Source organism: Rhinoraja longicauda, chromosome 2 (assembly GCF_053455715.1).
Source record: "Rhinoraja longicauda isolate Sanriku21f chromosome 2, sRhiLon1.1, whole genome shotgun sequence".
NCBI lineage: Eukaryota > Metazoa > Chordata > Chondrichthyes > Rajiformes > Arhynchobatidae > Rhinoraja > Rhinoraja longicauda.
The window spans coordinates 19,194,892-19,217,918 of NC_135954.1; the positions used below are offsets into that span (position 1 = coordinate 19,194,892).

Consider the following 23,027-nt stretch of genomic DNA (forward strand, 5'->3'; position numbering starts at 1 on the left):
AAATTTGATTCCGCGTCACATAGAAATGTGTTCAAAGAGGGGAACTGACAGGAGGTGCAAAGAGCTTGGTGGACTACACCATGTGAGAGGTCAAAGATTCCCATGAGTAAGCTTCCACTCTGAATGGATTATATTGCAAACACAATGCATTAATTGGTACAATTTAGTCCATTAATTGGCAGAGAATCTCTCGAGTTATACAGTGCCCTCCATAATGTTTGGGAGGAAGACCCATCATTTATTTCTTTGCCTCTGTACTCCACAATTTGAGATTTATAATAGAAAAAAATCACATGTGGTTGAAGCGCACATTGTCAGATTTTATTAAAGGGTATTTTTGTACATTTTGGTTTCATCATGTAGAAATTACTGTACATGTCAGGGCACCATAATGTTTGGGACACATGGCTTCACAGGTGTTTGCAATTGCTCTGGTGTGTTTAATTACCTCCTTAATGCAGGTATAAGAGAGCTCTCAGCACCCAGTCTTTCCTCCTGTCTTTCCATCACCTTTGGAAACTTTTATTGCTGTTTATCAACATGAGGACCAAAGTTGTGCCAATGAAAGTCAAAGAAGCCATTATGAGGTGGAGAAACACGAATAAAACTGTTAGAGACATCAGCCAAACCTTAGGCTTACCAAAATCAACTGTTTGGAACATCATTAAGAAGAAAGAGAGCACTGGTGAGCTTACTAATCGCAAAGGGACTGGCAGGCCAAGGAAGACCTCCACACTGATGACAGAAGAATTCTCTCCATAATAAAGAAAAATTCCCAAACACCTGTTCGACAGATCAGAAACTCTCTTCAGGAGTCAGGTGTGGATTTGTCAATGACCACTGTCCACAGAAGACTTCATGAACAGAAATACAGAGGCTACACTGCAAGATGCAAACCACTGGTTAGCCGCAAAAATAGGACGGCCAGGTTACAGTTTGCCAAGAAGTACTTAAAAGAGCAACCACAGTTCTGGAAAAAAATCTTGTGGACAGATGAGTTGAAGATTAACTAATCTCAGAGTGATGGCAAGACCAAAGTATAGAGGAGAGAAGAAACTGCCCAAGATCCAAAGCATACCACCTCATCTATGAAACACGGTGGTGGGGGTGTTGTGGCCTGGGCATGTATGGCTGCTGAAGGTACTGGCTCACTTATCTTCATTGATGATACAACTGCTGATGGTAGTAACATAATGAATTCTGAAGTGTATGGAGACAACCTATCTGCTCAAGTTCAAACAAATGCCTCAAAACATTGGCCGGCGGTTCATTATCCAGCAAGACAATGATCCCAAACATACTGCTAAAGCAACAAAGGAGTTTTTCAAAGCTAAAAAATAGTCAATTCTTGAGTGGCCAAGTCAATCACCCGATCTGAATCCAATTGAGCATGCCTTTTATATGCTGAAGAGAAAACTGAAAGGGTCTAGCCCCCAAAACAAGCAGAAGCTAAAGATGACTGCAATACAGGCCTGGCAGAGCATCACCAGAGAAGACACCCAGCAACTGGTGATGGCCATGAATCGCAGACTTCAAGCAGTCATTGCATGCAGAGGATGTGCAACAAAGTACTAAATATGACTACTTTCATTTATATGACATTGCTGTGTCCCAAACATTATGATGCCCTGAAATGGGGGGACTATGTATAAACACAGTTGTAATTTCTACATGGTGAAACCAAAGTGGATAAAAATACCCTTTAATAAAGTCTGACAATGCGCACTTTAACCACATGTGATTTTTTTCTGTTACAAATCTCAAATTGTGGATGCAAATAAATAAATGATGGGTCTTTCTCCCAAACATTATGAAGGGCACTGTATTCCAAACCATGAATCCAGCAAGGGTTACATTTCAATATGTTCACAAGTAGCGCATTATTTTTTATGACAGCTTCTCAATAAAACAATAAAGTGTCCGTTGATCAATAATTTGGTGTGTATCATTAATAGTTATAAGTTATCTTTAATTGTAGAGGTTACGATTGATAAAGCCATAAATGTATTGACTGTAACTCAGCATTCAAAGGGATTGTGTACAAACTTTTACTCACAATGCAAAGATAAAACAAATTACACAGTTAACTATTTTTATCCAATGTGAAACAACGCTGAATAGGGTTAAGTTTAATCCATTCAGAGCTTACAAACATCACGATTTTCAGGACACCAAAACGCAAACATTGAAGCTAAAATACCTTTAAGCCATTAAACGTTGCTTTGGAAAGATATATTGCTTCAAGCTTGGTGCCTCAACGCCTATCGGCGTTAATTCAAGAATATTAGTTAAGCATCCAAATCTGTGGATCACTAGCTCAAGGTCCCACTCCAAAGTGTCCGGCAACACTGAGTGCAGGCAACACTGAGTGCAGGCAACACTGTTAAAAATCCAAACCAAGACCTCCAGCAATAGGCCTCCAGCAATAGTACAGAAATCAGATCAACTGCTTGTCTTACACATTTCCAAATATTTAATAAATTCATTACCTTATCTTTGGAGCTTCCCTTGTCGACAGAACAGGTTGGAGGGTTGTACTTTTTGTAACTTTTACCACCTGCACTTGAATTGAATTCACCAGCACAGAGGAACATGGGTTTCTATTATTCCCACTGATCGTAAGAGTCATACAATCATTGAGCCGTACAGCATAGAAACAGGCTCATCGGCTCACCTTGTCCACACCGTCCATATTAGCATAATGGGTAGCCCCTTTGCTTGCATTTGGCCCATAGCCCTCTATAACCTTTCTATCCATGTACATGTCCAAAATGTATTTTTTAAATTGTAATTATATCTGTTACTATCACTTACTCTGGCAGTTCATTCCATAAAAGGACTGCACTTCAAGTTGCCCCTGAGGTCCTTCGCTCTCATCTTAAACCAATGCACTCATGTTTTAGAATCCTCTACCAAGGGAAAAGGGCTATGTCCGTTCACTTTATCATTGTCCCTCATGATCTTGTGCATCTCAATAAAGTCATGCCTCAGCCTCCTACATTCCAAATAATGAAGTCCCAGCTCACCCACCTCTCCCTATAACTCAAGCCCGAAAGACCTAGTAACATCCTAGTGAATCTCTTCTGCACCTTTTCCAACTTAAGGACATTCTTCCTATGGTTGGGCAACTAAAACTGCACACAGTACAACAACATACAGCTGCATCGTGATGTCCCAACTTTCGCACTCAATACCCTTCCCAATGAAGGCAAACGTGCCAAACGGCGTCTTCATCACACTGTCCACTTCACTTGCCACTTTCAGGGAAACATGTACTCCAGATCTCTCGGTTCAGCAGCACTCTCCAAGGCTCTATGTTGTATTGTGCACGTCCTGCCCCAGTTTGACGTAGCAAAGTGCATCCCCTCACACTTGTCAAATTCCATTTGTCATTTTGTTTATGCTCCATCCTAACTGATCTAGATCTTGTTCCAAACTGAGATATCCTTCCTCTGTCTACTATACCATCAGTTTTGGTATCATCATCTAGTTTACCACATTGTCATCCAATGGTTAGTGTATATAACAAGCAGCAGGGGACTCACCACTGACACCAGCCGCACGCCATCTCCAATCAGAAAAGCAACACTCCACAACCACCCTCTGACTCCTTCCCCCAAACCAATTTGAATTTAACTGGCTAGCTCACCTTAAATGTTGTATGATGTAACCTTCCAGGCAAACCTACCATGTGGGACCTTGTCAAAGGCTTTGCTGAAGTCCATATAGACAATGTCCACTGCCCTGCCCTCATCAATCCTCTTGATAATCTCTTCAGAAAAACTGTGCATGAAGGAGCTGCAGGTGCTGGTTAAACCAAAGATAGACACAAAATGCTGGAGTAGCTGAGCTTCTCGGGAGCTTCTCGGGAGAGAAGGAATGGGTGATGTTTCGGGTCGAGACCTTTCTTCAGACTGATGTCATGGGGGAGGGAAATAGATAGATTAGGAAGTGTGAAGGTGTGAAAACAGGCCAAATGGGAGGGGAAGTTAAAGTGACAATGGAGTACTCCAGAGCTCAGTACTCCCCTCAGTCTGCTTGAACCTACCTGAACTCCCGGTTGCGGGACACTTTAGCTCCCCCTCCCATCCCCACACTGACCTTTCTGTCCTGGGCCTCCTCCATTGTCAGAGTGAGGCCCAGCACAAATAAGAGGAACAGCATCTCTTATTTCGCTTGGGCAACTTACACCCCCCAGCAGTATGAACATTGACTTCTTTAACATCAACTAACCCTTGCTTTCCCTCTCTCCATCTCTCCCCCCTTCCTAGTTCTCTGACCAGTCTTTCTGTCTCCGACTACATTTTATATGTTTGTTTTGTTGTTGCCTTCTCCCAGGTAACAATGATCTATTCTATATTTTCCATGATTTCCATTCCCTTTGCCCTGTTTCCACACTTCATACTTCCTAATTTATCTATCAGTTTGAAGAGGAGTCTTGACCCGAATCATCACCCATTCCTTCTCCCCAGAGATGCTGCCTGGCCCGCTGAGTTACTCCAGCGTTTTGTGCCTATCTTCAGAAAAACTGTCAGATTTTGAGAGGCATAATTTCCCATGCACAAAGCCATGCTGACTACTCCTAATCAGTCCATGCCTATCCAAATGCTGATCGATCCTGTCCCTAAAAATCCCCTCCACAACCTACCCACCACTGATGTCAGGCTCACTGGCCTGTCATGTCATTCCTTGGCTTGTCCTTACTGCCCTTCTTAAATAACAGTACAACATTAGCCACCCTCCAGGTTTCCGCAACTACACCTGTGACTAAAGATCATAAGGTCATAAGGTCATAAGTGATAGATGATAAGGTCATAAGGTCATAAGTGATAGAATTAGGCCATTTGGCCCATCAAGTCTACTCCACCATTCAATCAAGGCTGACTTATCTCTCCCTCCTAACCCCATTCTCCTGCCTTCTCCCCATAACCTCTGACACCTGTACTAATCATGAATCTATCTATCTCTGCCTTAAACAATATCCACTGACTTGGCCTCCACAGCTTTCTGTACCAAAGAATTCCACAGATTCACCACCCTCTGACTAAAGAAATGTTTCCTAATCGCCTTCTTAAAAGAATGTCCGTTAATTCTGAGGCTATGACCCCTAATCCTAGACTCTCCCACTAGTGGAAACATCCTATCCACATCCACTCTACCCAAGCCTTTCCTATTCTGTATGTTTCAACAAGGTCCCCCCTCATTCTTCTAAACTCCAGCGAGCACAGGCCCAGTGCCAACAAACACTCATCTAGATTATCCTACTATTGTGGCGGCACGGTGGCGCAGCGGTAGAGTTGCTGCTTTACAGCGAATGCAGCGCCGGAGACTCAGGTTCGATCCTGACTACGGGTGCTGCACTGTAAGGAGTTTGTACGTTCTCCCCGTGACCTGCGTGGGTTTACTCCGAGATCTTCGGTTTCCTCCCACACTCCAAAGACGTACAGGTTTGTAGGTTAATTGGCTGGGTAAATGTAAAAATTGTCCCCAGTGGGTGTAGGATAGTGTTAATGTACGGGGATCGCTGGGCGGCACGGACTTGGAGGGCCGAAAAGGCCTGTTTCCGGCTGTATGTATATGATATGATATGATATGATGATTCCTGGGATCATTGATGATGCAAACAAGTCTGATGCAAACAATTCTGCAAGAACCTCCACAAATTCCTCCCAAGCTTCCCATAAGGTCAAATAACGCACTTGATCAAGGGCCTATGGATTTATTCACCTTAATGAACTTTAAACCACCACCTCTTTGGTAATTCATACATAATCTAATTCATCACAACCCCAATGCCTCCATTTCTTAGCTTCCATGATCTGCACAGTAAAAATTGACGAGAAGTATTAATTTAATATCTCCATTTCTTGTGGTTCTACACACTGTCATGCTGATCGTTAAGGGGACTTATTCTTTGCCTATCCACTCTTTTGCTCTTAATATACCTGTAGAATCTCAGTATTTTTTTACATTGCCTGCTAACTCCATCGCCTGTTGTGCCCTCCTGATTGTTTCCTTAAGTGTATACCTCCACTTCTTATACTAACGGAGGGATTCCGTACACTCGTGGTGGGATTTGTTTGATCCTGACTGCCTAGATCTGACATCTGACTCCTTTTTCCTGACCAGTCTCAACATCCCTCGTCAACCAGGGTTCCCTTAAGTTGCCAGCCTTGCCCTTCACCATAACACGGACCTGCTGCCTCTGCATTCTTGTTATCTCACTTTTGAAAGCTTCTGACTAGCCAGCTGTCCCTTGCCTGCAGACAGACTAATGGTAACATCCAAAGGTGAGAAAATTAGTTTCACGTGGAGGAATGACACATGAAGTGCTATCAGCAATGATTTGCTTGCACAATTCAGTTTTGTGTCAGATATTAATTGCCTGCAAATTACAAAGTGTACATGAAGAGGAATTGATTGTGCTGCCAAGTTAAATAGCGGTTTAACTGTTTGACAAAAATAGGTGCGGCAGAAACCAAGAAAACCAGAATGTTTTTTTCTGACACAATACCTTAGATTAATAAGAAAGAATGCTGATACAATTTTCCTGTAATGAATATATCCTTTGTCAATTATTTTCAAGATTATTTTCAAGATTAAACACGATGGAAGGTTGATTAAGAAGGTTAAATCGTTGGGTATTAATAGTGAGGTTGCAAGATGGATTCAACAATGGCTGAATGGGAGATACCAGAGGGTAATGGTTGACAATTGTATGTCAGGTTGGAGGCCAGTGTCTAGTGGAGTGCCCCAAGGATCTGTGTTGGGTCCACTGTTGTTTGTCATTTACATTAATGATCTGGATGATGGTGTGGCAAATTGGATTAGTAAATATGCAGATGATACTAAGATAGGTGGAGTAGTTGATAGTGAGGTAGATTTTCAAAGTCTACAGAGAGACTTGGGCCTTTTGGAAGGGTGAGCTGAAAGATGGCAGATGGAGTTTAATGCTGATAAGTGTGAGGTGCTGCATTTTGGTAGGACAAATCAAAATAGGACGTACAGGGTAAATGGTAGGGAATTGAGGAATGCAGTGGAACAGAGGGATCTGGGAATAACTGTGCATTGTTCCCTGAAGGTGGAATCTCATGTGGATAGGGTGGTGAAGAAGGCGTTTGGTATGCTTGCCTTTATAAATCAGAGCATCGAGTATAGAAGTTGGGATGTAATGTTGAAATTGTACAGGGCATTGGTGAGGCCGAATCTGGAGTATGGTGTGCAGTTCTGGTCGCCAAATTATAGGAAGGATGTCGACAAAATGGAGAGGGTACAGAGGAGATTTACTAGAATGTTGCCTGGGTTTCAGCACTTAGGCTACAGAGAGAGGTTGAATAGGTTGGGTCTTTATTCTTTGGAGTGTAGAAGGTTGAGGGGGGACTTGATAGAGGTTTTTAAAATTTTGAGAGGGACGGACAGAGTTGACGTGGGTAGGCTTTTCCCTTTGAGAGTGGGGAAGATTCCAACAAGGGGACATAGCTTCAGAATTGAGGGACAAAGGTTTAGGGGTAACATGAGGGGGAACTTCTTTACTCAGAGGGTTGTGGCTGTATGGAATGGGCTTCCGGTGGAAGTGGTGGAGGCTGGCTCGATTTTATTATTTAAGAGTAAATTGGATAGGTATATGGATAGGAGGGGATTGGAGGGTTATGGTCTGAGTGCAGGTAGATGAGACTAGGTCAGGGAGAATGGTCGGCGTGGACTGGTAGGGCCGGACAGGCCTGTTTCCATGCTGTAGTTGTTATATGTTATATGTTATATGATACAACTTCCTATTTTATGATGTCAACTTCCATTGAAGCTGTAATCTCTGTCACCGAGGCCGATGTCAGATACTTAATCAGGATGAATTCTTAGAAACAGTCCATCTTTCAATCACTTAAAATCTGCATCCCCCCCCCCCCCCCGGTTTTTTGACCTGTCTGCCAAGGGAAATAGGCCCCTCCTGTATACTCTGTCTAGGCACCACTTCTGTTTGTACACCTCAATTCAATCTCCCTCTGCCGCCTCTGATCCAAATAAAGTAATGTTAGCTTATCCAATCTCGATAATTTTACAATTCTGGAAACATCATCTTAAATATCCTCTACTGCCTCTCAAGTGAAATCCCATTTTTCTCATTATGTACTAACCAGAACTGTTCACAGTACTCAGGCAGGTTGCATACAGCTTCAGCATAGCTTTCTTTTTCACATATTCCATGCCTCGGTTGCCGGAGGAAAGCATCTCAGATGCCTTTCTCATTATTTCATCAACCTTTAAAGCTCTTCCATAAACAGACACTGAAAGATCCATCAGTTCCTCTTCTGAATTCAGTAACCCCTGGTTATGATGCATACTCTCACTGTGTTGTCTGCCCCCAGTTACTACAACCTCACAATTGTCAGGCTCAATTTAATTTGATATCTGTCAGCCCAACTGACAAGTTTGCAATTTAGAACTGTCCTGAATTGTTTAACAGACTTGGCCCTCTCTTAGCAAATCGATGTTTACTGCCATTAATTAATCCGACTTTCCATTTCCACCAATTATATGTTTTATTGGTCCCTGCAAACCTGCACTGTCCCCGCCTGTTTCAAAGTCTCCACTATTGTTCCTGTACCCAAAAAGCTAAGGACGGCACGGTGGCGCAGCAGTAGAGTTGCTGCCTTACAGCGAATGCAGCGCCGGAGACTCAGGTTCGATCCTGACTACGGGCGCCGTCTGTACGGAGTTTGTACGTTCTCCCCGTGACCTGCGTGGGTTTTCTCCAAGATCTTCGGTTTCCTCCCACACTCCAAAGACGTACAGGTATGTAGGTTAATTGACTGGGTAAATGTAAAAATCGTCCCTAGTGTGTGTAGGATAGTGTTAATGTGCGGGGATTGCTGGGCGGCGCGGACTCGGTGGGCCGAAGGGCCTGTTTCCGCGCTGTATCTCTAAATCTAAAAAAAAAATCTAAATCTGAAAAATATCAAACCCCCTGGACCCCCTGCAGTTTGCATACAGGGCCAATAGATCAGTGGATGACGCAGTCAACCGAGGCCTGCACTTCATCCTCCAGCACTTAGCCGCCAGGGGAACCGATGCAAGGATTTTGTTTGTGGATTTTAGCTCTGCATTCAAAACCATTGTGCCAGACCTACTACACTCCAAACTCTCCCAGTTGACTGTGCCTGAACCCCTCTGTCAATGGATCACCAACTTCCTCAATGTCATATGAGGTAAGACTGGGCTTGTATTCACTGGAATTTAGAAGGATGAGAGGGCATCTTATAGAAATGTATAAAATTATAAAAGGACTGGAAAAGCTAGATGCAGGAAAAATGTTCCCAATGTTGGGAGAGTCCAGAACCAGGGGCCACAGTCGAAGAATAAAGGGGAGGCCATTTAAAACTAAGGTGAGAAAAAACTTTTTCACCCAGAGTTATGAATTTGTGAAATTCTCTGCCACAAAAGGCAGTAGAGGCTAATTCACTGGATGAATTTAAAAGAGAGTTAGATAGAGCTCTAGGGGCTAGTGGAATCAAGGGATATGGGGAGAAGGCAGGCACGGGTTACTGATGGTCAGCCATGATCACAATGAATGGCTATTGGCTCAAAGGGCCAAATGGCCTCCTCCTGCACCGATTTTCTATGTTCTATGTTTTTTCCTGACAGGAAGCAGCATGTGAGGCTGGGAAAGCACATCTCAGACCCGCTGACCCTCAGCATAGGAGCAGCGCAAGGCTGCGTACTCTCCCCTCTCCTTTACTCTCTCTACACCAACGACTGCACCTCCACAGACTCCTCTGTCAAGCTTCTCAAGTTTGCGGACGACACAACCCTGATTGGACTGATCCAGGATGAAGAGGAATCTGCCTTCAGACTGGAAGTGACACAGCTGGCGTCCTGGTGTCATCGCAACAACCTGGAGCTCAATGTTCTTAAGATGGTGGAATTGATTGTAAACTTTAGGAGAGCTCACCCTCCCCTCCCCCACTCGCCAACAACAACACCACAGTCACATCTGTGGAGACATTTAAGTTCCTTGGAACAATCATCTCCAGGAACCTTAAATGGGAGGCCACCATCAACTCCACAGTCAAAACGGCCCAACAGAGGATGTACTTTGTGCGGCAGCTGAGAAAACACAATCTGCCACATGCAATGATGGTCCAGTTTTATACTGCCATCATAGAGTCTGTCCTCACCTTCTCCATCATGGTCTGGTTTGGCTCAGCCAAAAGCACGCCATCCAGAGGCTGCAGCGCATCGTTCGATCAGCCGAGAAGGTTGTTGGCTGCAACCTTCCCCCCATTGACGAACTGTACACTGCAAGGGCTAGGAAGCGAGCAAGATCATCTCTGACCCCTGCCACCCTGGCCACAAACTCTTTGAAGCACTTTCCTCTGGAAGGCGACTCCAGACCATCAAAGCAGCCACAGCCAGAAATAAAAACAGCTTTTTTTCCACGAGCAATAGCACTACTCAATGGCCAAAAGTCTGTAGCCTCCTTTTGCTCTGGTATTTTATTTCATTCTTCACATGTTTAAATTATAATGTTTTGTTTTTAATTGTCTACTGTATATCGTGTTGTTACTTGTGAGCAAAGCACCAAGGCAAATTCCTTGTATGTATACATACTTGGCTAATAAGATTTATTCAATTTAATTCAATATTTAATTATTCAATAATTCTCTTTTTTAAACAAAAAGTATAACCATAGTAGTAATCCTTCAGCACCACCTCTGTGGCCAGGATTGAAAAATAAAGATTAGACCAGAATTGCACACAATACTGCAGATGTGGTCTCACCAGGGCACTATACAACTGCAGAAGGACCTCTTACTCCTATACTCAAATCCACTCGTTATGAAGGCCAACATGCCTTTAGCTTTCTTCACTGACTGCATGCTTACTTTCAGTGACTCTTGTACAAGGACACCCAGGTCTCGTTGTACTTCCCCTTTACCTAATCTGACACCATTGAGATAATAATCTGCTTCCTTGTTTTTGACGCCAAAGTGGATAACCTCACATTTATCTACATTATACTGCATCTGCTCACTCACTCAACCTGTCCAACTCACCCTGCAACCTCCTAACATACACTTCGCAGTTCACACTGCCACCCAACTTTGTGTCATCTGCAAACTTGCTAGTGTTAATTCTAATTCCATCATCCAAATCACTAATATATATTGTAAATAGTTGCGGCCCCAGCACTGAGCCTTGCGGCACTCCACTCGCCATTGTCTGCCATTCTGAAAAGGACCCGTTTATTCCTACTCTTTGCTTCCTGCCTGCCAACCAATTCTCTATCCATGTCAACACCCTACCCCCAATACCATGTGCTCTAATTTTGCCCACCAATCTACTGTGTGGGACCTTATCAAAGGCTTTCTGAAAGTCCAGATACACTACATCCGCTGGCTCTCTCCCTCATCCATTTTACTTGTTATATCCGCAAAAAATCCCAAGTTAGTCAAGCAGGATTTCCCCTTCATAAATCCATGCTGACTTGGACCAATCCTTTTACTGCTATCCAAATGCGCCGTTATTACCTCTTTAATAATTGAATCCAGCATCTTCCCCACCACCGATGTCAGGCTAACTGGTCTATAATTCCCCGTTTTCTCTCTCGCTCCTTTCTTGAAAAGTGGGATAACATTAGCTACCCTCCAATCCTCAGGAACTGATCCTGAATCCATAGAAGAATGGAAAATAATCACCAATGCTTCCACAATTTCTAGAGCCACCTCCTTGTGTACCCTGAGATGCAGACCATCAGGCCCTGGGGATTTATCAGCCTTCAGTCCCGTCAGTCTATCCAAAACTTTCTCACCTAACGCAGATTTCTATCAGATCCTCTGTCTCCCTAGATCCTCCGTCTTCTAGTACATCTGGGAGATTGTTTATGTCTTCCTTAGTGAAGACAGAACCGAAGTACTTGTTCAACTCTTCTGCCATTTCCTTGTTCCCCATAATAATTTCACCCGTTTCTGCATTCAAGAGACCCACATTTGTCTTTACTAATCTTTTTCAATGAACATATCTAAAGAAACTTTTACTATCCTTCTTTATATTCTTGACCAGCTTCGCTTTGTACCTCATCTTTTCACCTCGTATTGTCCTTTGTGTTACCTTCTGTTGCCCTCTGAAAGTTTCCCAATCCTCTGACTTCCTGCTACTCTTTGTTATGTTATACATCTTTTCTTTTAGTTTTATACCATCCCTAACTTCCCTTGTCAGCCACAGTTGCCTCTTGCTCCCCTTAGAATCTTTCTTCCTCTTTGGACTGAAATGATCCTGCATATTCTGGATTATGCCCAGAAATTCCTGCCATTGCTGTTCCACCGTCATTCCTGCTAGGATCCTTTTCCAGTCAACCTTGCCCAGCTCCTCTCTCATGCCTTCATAGTCCCCTTTGTTCAACTACAACACTGACACTTCTGATTTAATCTTCTCCCTCTCAAATTGCAGATTAAAACTAATCATATTATGGTCACTACCTCCTAGCGGTTCTTTTCCCTTGAGTTCCCTTATTAAATCTGGTTCATTGTACAACACTAAATCCAGAATTTCCTTCTCTCTGGTAAGCTCCAGTGCAACCTGCTCCAAGAATCCATCTCGGAGGCACTCTACAAATACCCTTTCTTGGTGTCCAGAACCAAACTGATTTTCCCAGTCTACCTGCATATTGAAATCTCCCATAACCACAGTGGCATTGCCATTGTTACATGACAATTTTAACTCCTGCTGCAACTTACACCCTATATCCAGGCTACTGTTTGGGGGCTTGTAGATAGCCCCCATTAGTGTCTTCTTACCGTTACAATTCCTCAATTCTATCCACATCGACTCTCCATCGTCAGTCCCAATGTCACCCCTCGCAAGGGACTGAATTTCATCCCTCACCAACAGAGCTACCCCACCTCCTCTGCCCACCTGCCTGTCCTTTCTATAGGACATATAACCCTGAAAATTCAGTTCCCAGTCCCGATCCTCCTGCAGCCATGTCTCTGTAATCCCCAAAGTGTCATACCTACCAATCTCTAACTGAGCCTCAAGCTCATCCACTTTACTTCTTATGCTTTGCGCATTCATATATAACACTTTTAATCCATTACTCACCTCACCTTTCACATCGACTCCTATTTCACTTGGCCATATCTCCTATCCCTTCGTGAGTTCTCTGTCCCGTTAATTCTGGGGTCTTTATTAACTTTTCCTATACGCTCTTTCTCTTTAACTCCATTCCTTGTCTATCCCATTTGTCTCCCCCCGCCCCTCCCACCACTATTTTGTTTAAACCCACCTGTGTTTAAATCCGCTTTAGTTTAAACCCACCCAACCTTGCAATTTCATTACACTGTAACCCAGATTTGTACAAAAGACTGGATGAACAGCAGTAATGCACCAAGGTTGCTTCAATAGTATTATCTCCCATAGGACAAGAACAGAAATATTGCAGAAAATCATTGCACAATCTTGCACAGTCATTTATCACTGATATTTGCAGTTGCAGGATTAATATTCTATTATTTCTTCCCATTGTAGAAACACCATCTCCACAAGGAAAACAGCAATTCAAGTTAAATGTGTACCACTATCACAGGAATCAGGCAGCCTTGAAGACAACATCCAAATATCTCAAGAATAAACAAAACATTCTCTGATTTTGAAGATTGCCGTTCCCAGTTTTCACAATAGATTTGTGAAATGTGAATGTGTTTTCACAATAGATTTGTGAAAAAATTTTGAAATGTTAAATCTCCCACAAGGTGTTTCTAACAAGCTCCTTAAAAGTCCTGGCAAATAAGTTACAGAAATGTTTCCAAATACTGGAAAATTGTGCCCCGATTGTCATCGGATTGATTATTGAGCAACAAAAGCTAATAATAGAAAGGTTCATATTTAATCTGAACAATTACAGTACCCAGAACATCGTTACTAACTGAAAGGACAGATCAGTTCTGACCATGTTGTATCTCTACGTCAACTGAACCCTGTTCCTTGTCATCAACATTCTGGGGGTTATCATTGAATAGAATCTCAATATGATCCGCCAAATGAATATTGTGGCTGTGAGAGCAAATTTGAGGAAGGGCCTCAAATTCTTCACTTGCTAAGAACTCAACCCTTGCTAGTAAAAGCCTTTCCACGTCTGGAAAAGTGAATCCCCGCAGCTGAGGTTGGAGCCCGCGGCTGACGGAGCCTGGGTCAGAGGAGCCGTGCGCCACGAGTTGACTGAGCCATGCGGCTGGGGCCTGGGTCGGCGCCACGGAGGCATCCGGAGAGGACACGGCAGCGATAGTGGAGAGGTTGGTGCGCCAACTGACGGTCGAGATGAACCACATGGAGTGAGGACGTCGCTGCCGAGGGAAGGAACAGAGCATGACCCACGGTGGGGGGGCCACCATGAGGGAGGGGGGAAGAACAATGGAAGACCCGGCGTTGGAGGACCGCCGTGAAGAGGGTGGGGAAGAACAAAGGGGGACCTGACACGGACACTGTGTACACATTGTCAGCGCCCTTTTGTGGTGACTATTTGCGTACCATGGAACTCTTTCCCCAACAGCATCATGGAAGTCTCTGCACCAGAGGGACTACAATAATTCACGAACAGACGGGGAAAGGGCAATTAATGTAGCTCTTGCCCTTGACGCCTCGATCATGAAAAATGAATGTAAAAAAAACCAGGAGAATTTTGAGATAGGAGCAAGTCCAAAGATGGTATTAAAATTGTTGAGAATTTAAAATTAAATCATGAGAGATTATTCAGGCAGAGCATTAGAGTGAACCAATAAAAATTTGAGATGTTTTTAGGTTTTTTAAATTGCAATAAAATACCCTCTTTTTGCTTTCACTAATTATATTAGTAGAACAAAAGATAACTTGCAATATATTTATATTCAGCTGCACAACTGTCATACTAAAATTATCTGGTGACAAGAAGTGACCAGAAAATCTTCAATGCTATCTCTGCTGTGGGCAATGACATCTGACTTCTCTTTCCTTACGCGTATGACTTTGCAATCTGTTTAAGGAAGTAATTTCCACACGATGTGTGACATTTACACATTCCATGGCAGGATATCATTACAGGCGGCGCTGCATCTGGCACCAAAATAAAAAAATTTGGTTGAGGGTTGCACATTTTCTTTGAGTCACACTACTTTCTTTGTGTTCACAATTGTCTTATTCTGTTAGCATGTGGTACGAGGAAGCACAGTTTGTGGGAAAATTGGGAGATGGTCAATCAATCAATACACTTAAAAAAAACCCACAATGAGCAAGCATACAAAATAACTGTCAAATCTTTGTGTACGTTATCTTGATACAGAATCGTGATACAGAATCATCCTGATACGTGGGTTAATGGAATGTCTTTCCTGATCCAATTCAAAGTAGTTGCATTTCTCCTTGCACTTGTTGCCTGGCTGCAGTTATCTTACTTAGTAAGATTAATGGTTCACTATTTGGTGCTGATATCTCCAAATCATTCCATGGTCTCTCTGAGATGAGGCCTGATCCTCTGATGAGGAATGCCCTCTATCGTTGTGACAACATTACCTGGGGTGTGATACATGTCACATCACCAGTGCCTTCTGCTAGGAAGGGCATATCCAAACCGAATGGGTAACAATCCTTGGAATCTTATTTTGAACAGTAAGTTATATTTTAGTTTGCAATTCGCTCTTTTTGCACCTCTGATTCTGGAAGCCTTTCGTTGTTAGAACTCGCAAGTGCGCCAATATTGCTTGTCACGCCTTAGGATGGGATTTTGAGGAAGATTAGGTTGTCCAAAGATAGACACAGGTAACTCAGTGGGATAGGCAGCATCTCTGGAGAAATGGAATGGGTGACGTTTCGGGCCGAGACCCTTCTTCAGACTGAATGTCACGGAAAGGGGAATGAGAGATAGAGACGATGTTGCAGACGAAATGTCACCCATTCCTTCTCTCCAGAGATGCTGCCTGTCCTGCTGAGTTACTCCAGCCTTTTGTGTCTATCTTCGGTTTAAACAAGCATCTGCAGTTCCTTCTGACACATTAGGTTGTCCAAATTGGAATTAGTCAATGATGAAGCATTCTTCAGATATTTCTGGCCATTTTCACAGCAGTGAGGTTTGTATACTCTAAAAGATAAAAAGTATTCTGCAATTTCCCTCCTAGATGAAACATACCTGGTCCAAGACCATATAACTCGATGAGAGTGAAGTGTTTGGTCAATTGGTTCTTTTCTAAAGATCTTCTATCGCTGTATATGGTCCCTGATCTTCTCAGTCAACAAATCATTTCCCCCCACTCTGCAAAACATCTATTCTTTAAAATCACATACCTTCCTAGCTTGGGAACAATGACCCCTTTGCCTCTGCAGATCATGTCATCGAGTGTTCGTTCATCTCTCATGTGGAAGTATGGTCTAAAAACATGATCAACCTTGCTCTGTCTCTTTCCATCCTGTCCAATTCACTCAGTTCAGCTTGTCTAGTGGACTCCTCGATTACTGGCAGCAATGACTAAGATTATAATATATGTTGCCATGCTGATTCTCTGAAGATGTCAGGTGTCAGAGGTTATGGGGAGAAGGCAGGAGAATGGGGTTAGGAGGGAGAGATAGATCAGCCATGATTGAAAGGCAGAGTAGACTTGATGGGCTGAATTGCCTAATTCTACTCCTATTCCCTATGACCTTAAGATCAGCATCCAAGACGTCTCTTACATCCTTGAGCAAAACAAGGCTGAGCACATTTTAGTTCTGTACATGTCAATACCCTGAAAGTGCCACAACTTTAAGGTATATGCCGACATGCTTACAAGCATTCTCTGCAACCTCTTTAGTGTTCTATGGAGTGCTTATCCAGTGATGATATGATAAAGGTGATATCCAGTGGCTTATAATCGCTCTGAGCAAATGCAGCTCTGTTGTATGTGTATTGGTAGAAAATCTCCGGACCAAAGGTCACAACAAGGAGCATCTTCCCAATTTGTGCCAAGTGGCACCACGCTCGACGCTCGGAATACATTCACAGGAATAAGCATGCCAGTGGAATCACCACCTAAAGGAGTCTTTAATAGCACCATGTAGTTCTACATACATACGTGCTACGAACAACAATACAATACATGGAACTGGCATCACCTCCTGCCTGCCCTGCTGCTGTGTTGGAAATCCAGTTTAGAGCTCAGCCCTCCCCTGGGGCTCCTGCAGCAATGAAAGCATTAAAGTGATCCCATTGCCACATGGCTCAATATGGCACGAGTCACTGAAGCAATGTGCAGTCTCTGTAATGAGCGCTGATGTTGGAATGGCTGGGGAGAGCAATGCAGCCCAACTCAACGCTAAGATGCACAGCTCAAGACCCTGGCCAGCACAGTGAACATAGGCCATTGCTGGCGAATAGTACTGTCAGCTCAATGAGTTGACAAGACTGTCTGGACTAAATTATCTGCCTCATCGTCCTTTATTGGATGTGATTTTTAAGTTGCTTTCCCACCCCAGAAACTTATGTATGGTTATTGTTCCAAGTTCACTTTCCAGAGGTGTCTGTGGTGTTAAATGAAAATGTTGAATTAGGAGCAGAAACAAGCCACCCAGCCCCCTCAAGCCTGCTCATCATTTAGTAAGATCACATGATCTGATTACAATCTCATTCCTGCCTAACTGCAGTAACCTTCAGCACCTTAATAGAACATATAATAGTACAGATTTGCACAAAAAGCTGGAGTAATTCAGTTGGTCAGGCAGCATCTCTCGAGAAAAAGGATAGGTGACGTTCGGGTTGGGACTGAGCAGTCAGAAGAAGGGTCCCGACCCAAAACGTCACGTGCCCTTTTTCTGAACACATATTGCATGACCCACTGAGTTACTCTAGCATTTTGTGTCTATCTTTTGCATAAACCAGCATTTGCAGTTCGTTTTTATATTATAGAATAGTACAGAATAGGAATGTGCCCTTCCGTCCATAATGTTTGCACCAAACATGATGCCAAGTTAAATTGACCTCATCTGCCTATACATGATCCATATTCCTCTATTCTTTGGATTTCCATGTGGCTGACAGCCTCTTAAAAGCCACTATCGTAACTGCCTCCACCACGACCCCTGGAAATGCATTCTCGGCCCCCACCACTCTCTGTGTAAAAAAAACTTGCTCCGAACATCTCCATTTAAACTTTCTCCCTCTCACCTTATAGCTATGCCCTCCAGTGATGGACATTTACAGCCTGGAAAAAAAGATTCCTACTGTCAAGTAACTATCCACCTCTCCCATAAAGGCCGCACAAGGAGGGTGGGGGTGGGGGCAGTGGTGGAGTTGCTGCCTCACAGCACCAGAGACCAGCGTTCGATCCTGACCACCGGTCCTGGCTATGCCGAGTCTGTACATTCTCCCTCTGACCGCATGGGTTTTCTTCGGATGCTTCGGTTTCCTCCCACATCCCAAAGATGTGCGAGTTAATTGGCTTTGGATTTTATCATCATATCATATCATATCATATATCATATATATACAGCCGGAAACAGGCCTTTTCGGCCCACCAAGTCCGTGCCGCCCAGTGATCCCCGCACATTTACATTATCCTACACCCACTAGGGACAATTTTTACATTTTACCCAGCCAATTAACCTACATAAATGGGTGGCAGCGCGTGCAGACGCAGCGGCCCCACACTCTCCCGATTTTTCGAGTGTTTTTAATGTTTTTTCAAGTTCGTCATGGTTGTCACTTCAACAACTCTGGACAGTCAGCAGTAGACAGTATAGTCGTGAGTTCTTGCTGGACAAGAAAACAACATCATCAACACTGGACGCTACGCTTGCAGAGGAACTTAGCGGCCTCAGAATACTCTGCCTGACCTCGACCTCGGCCTCGAGTGCTGCCCCCCGGCTGGAAAGGAGACGCCGCAGGCGGTGTGAGAGGAAGCAGAAGAGGGGTAAGCGCGGAGGCATCCGGGCTAGGCTAGCGGCTAGCCCACACAGACCGGCTATTCCGAGCATGCTAATGGCTAATGTACGCTCACTGGACAATAAAATGGACACTATAAGACTTCTCCGGTCGACCCAGCGTGAGGTGAGGGAATGCTGTGTTTACGTTTTTACGGAAACATGGCTTAATGACAACATCCCGGACTCCGCTGTTCAGCTCGACCGGCTAACATGCTACCGATCGGACAGAGCTACGGTTAGCGGGGGGAAGACTCGCGGCGGCGGTGTCATTGTTTACATCAGTGATGCTTGGTGTCGGGACGCTGTGTTGGTCTACAAACACTGTTCACCGCTGGCGGAGTTTATGGTTGTGAAGTGCCGACCTTTCTACCTCCCGAGGGAGCTAACAGCTATCCTGTTAGTCGCTGTTTACATCCCTCCCAGTTCCAACAACAAGGACAGAGAGGAGGCACTCTGCGAACTGTACCGGGCCATCTCTGAGCAGCAGACAGCACACCCAGATGGCTTTCTCATCGTAGCTGGGGACTTCAACCATGCTAACCTAAAAACTGTCATGCCCAAAGTATACCAGCATGTTGATTTCCCAACACGAGAAAACAACACCTTGGACCTTGTCTACACGACCATCAAAGGAGCATACAAGGCTTCCCCCCTCCCCCACATCGGCCTCTCTGATCACCTCACCGTTCTGCTGAAACCGGCATACAGACCCCGGGTGAAAGTCACCAAACCGGTTTCAAAAGAGGTACGTGTGTGGTCAGAGGACAGCACAGCTGCACTCCAAAACTGCTTTGAGACTACAGACTGGGACATGTTCAAGCAGGCAGCAACATACAACAACACAACCAACATTCAGGAATACACAGAGACAGTTACAGGCTACATCACCAAATGCATTGACGATGTGACCCACACCAGAGCCATCACCATCCGGGCTAACCAGAAGCCATGGCTGACAGGGGAGGTCCATGGGCTGCTGAGGGTCCGCAACGCTGCCTTCAGAGAGGGCAATCCAGCCGGTCTCAGAGCAGCCAGGGCCAACCTTTCCAGTGGCATCAGGAAAGCCAAACAACACTACACCCGGCGCATCACAGCCCACTTCAGTGACAGCAGAGACACACGGAGCCTGTGGAAGGGTATTAGGACTATCACGGACTACAAACCCCTACCACAGACCTGTGACAGTGACACCTCTCTCTTGAACGACCTCAACGGCTTCTTCGCACGCTTTGAAGCACAGAGCAACACACCTGCGCAGAAAACAACTCCCCCCCCCCAACGACCAGGCTATTTGTCTGTCTCCAGGCAGTGTGAGGAGCACACTGTTAAGGATTAACACCCGGAAAGCTTCTGGACCTGACAACATTCCTGGTCGTGTGCTAAAAGACTGCGCAGCTGAGCTCACAGATGTCCTCACAGACATCTTCAACATCTCCCTGAGCCAGGCTGTTGTTCCCTTGTGCTTCAAAGAAACCACCATCATACCTGTGCCCAAGAAGTCTTCTCCATCCTGCTTCAACGACTACCGCCCTGTAGCGCTGACTTCAACCATCATGAAGTGCTTCGAGAGGCTGGTCATGAAGCAGATCAGATCCAACCTCCCCCCCTCCCTGGACCCGTTTCAGTTTGCATATCGAGCTAAGCGGTCCACTGAGGATGCCATCTCCTCTGCTCTACACCCAGCCCTCACCCACTTGGACACTAAAAACTCATATGTTAGGATGCTGTTCAGAGACTTTAGCTCAGCATTTAACACCATCATCCCCCAGCAGCTGGTTTGTAAACTAACAAATCTGGGCTTCAGCCCCCTTCTCTGCAACTGGCTGCTGGACTTCCTCACTGCCAGACCCCAGTCCGTACGGGTCGGCAGCAACACATCGGACACCATCACGCTGAGTACGGGTGCCCCACAAGGATGTGTGCTAAGCCCCCTGCTCTTCACCTTGCTGACCCACGACTGCACACCCACCTACAGCTCCAACCACTTCGTCAAGTTTGCGGATGACACAACAGTGGTGGGTCTCATCAGCAACAACGACGAGACCCACTACAGGAAGGAGGTGGACCAGCTGGCCGCGTGGTGCACAGACAACAATCTCTTCCTGAATGTGGAGAAAACAAAGGAGATTGTTGTCGACTTCAGGAGAACGCACACCCAACACCCCCACCCACTGACCATCAATGGTGCTGCTGTGGAGCAGGTGAGCAGCACCAAATTCCTGGGGGTGAACATCACCGAGGATCTCTCCTGGAGCAACAACATCACGTCCATCGCCAAGAAAGCCCAGCAGCGCCTCTACTTCCTCCGCAAACTGAAGAGAGCGGGAGCCCCCACACCCATCATGTACACTTTTTACCGAGGCGCCATCGAGAGCATCCTCAGCAGCTGCATCACTGTGTGGTTCGGAAGCTGCACAGCCTCCAGCCGCAAGACCCTGCAGCGCATAGTGAACACTGCTGAGAGGATCACTGGCGCCTCACTCCCAACACTCCTGGTCCTTTACACCACCCGCCTCACCCGCAAAGCATTGAGCATTGTGGGTGACCCCTTCCACCCCTCCAACAGCCTCTTCACCCTCCTGCCTTCAGGGAGAAGGTTTCGCAGCCTGAGGTCAAGCACCACCCGACTAAAGAACAGTTTTTTCCACCAGGCTGTCAGGATGCTGAACTCTCTCCCCTCCCTTCCTCCTCTCTCCCCTGCCCCTATTGGACCTGGACTTTAACACCCCACACACACGCACATCCAGCACCAGACACTTTAAAAAAAATTTTTTTTAACGCATTTGAAGTGACTATATTTTATATTTTATATTTTATATTGATTGTTGTTTGCTGTGCCTTTTTAATTTTAACTTAGTTTTATGCACTTTGTTCCTCGGGATTGTGGGAAACGGTATTTCGATTTTCTGTCTGTGTAAACTGGCTGAGGATTGACAATAAAATTGACTTTGACTTGACTTTGATACCTGTACGTCTTTGGAGTGTGGGAGGAAACCGAAGATCTCGGAGAAAACCCACGCAGGTCACGGGGAGAACGTACAAACTCCTTACAGTACAGCACCCGTAGTCAGGATCGAACCTGAGTCTCCGGTGCTGCATTCGCTGTAAAGCAGCAACTCTACCGCTGCGCTACCGTGCCGCCCTGTGGGGCGAAGGGGCTGTTTCCACACTGTATCTCTAAACTAAACTAAATTAAAGACATAGAAAGATGCCGATTACATGGCTCTTTGAGGAAAGACGAGAGAAAAAAAATCGCCACATTTCTATCTTAAATATGTGACTCCTTATTTCCAAATGGTGATCTCCGGTTCTTGAATGTCCCAAAAGAGGGAATATCCTCCCCAAATCAATCCAGAGAAGACACCTCAGGATCTGTATGTTTCAATTAAGTCGTCTCTCACTCTTCAAAACTCCAATGGATGTAAACCAACTTTTACTGATAAGGTAACCCAACAGGTATTAGTTTAGTACATTTAATTTGAAATGCTAAATAATTGACCTTTTATTTCTGTGTTCTCATCAGTTATTAAGGAAATTACATTTTGAAGATTTTTCCCAAAGCCCATTCTTTGATTTAAAACGTACAAGTTATTACATTGATACTGTCAATATAATCATGGATCTGAATATTTTAAAAATCACACATGTATTTATTTGTTTGAATAAATTGGTTTTCGACAGCAGGAAACTGGTAAACATTTACCATCTAATCATTTGAAAATACAAAAGAAAATACAAAATACAAATATGATCATCAGCTAAATTGGTCTCTGAGCTTGTATTTACTATTACGGAATTAATGATTCAGATGCTTCTTTTATCAACAGCGCTTGAGTGTGTTATTAAAAATGATAAGATTAGGTTGTCCAAATTGGAATCAGTCAATGATGAAGCATTCCTGAAATCTCCAGCCATTTTCACAGCAGTGAGGAGGTTTGTATTCTGCAATTTCCCTCCTAGATGAAACAAACCTGGTCCAAGACTATGTAACTTGATGAGAGTGAAGTGTTTGGTCGATTAGTTCTTTTCTAAAGATCTCCCATTGCTGTTTATGGTCCCTGAGCTTCTCAATCAACAAATAACTTCTTCAACTCTGCAAAACATCTATTCAC

The 23,027-nt window shown here is 44.5% G+C and overlaps 1 protein-coding gene across 1 annotated transcript in view; it reads right to left on the reverse strand.

Moving 5' to 3' along the window:
• Positions 1–23,027, reverse strand: part of cep72 (centrosomal protein 72) — a 166,208-nt gene that overhangs the window by 64,190 nt on the left and 78,991 nt on the right. The window lies entirely within an intron of this gene.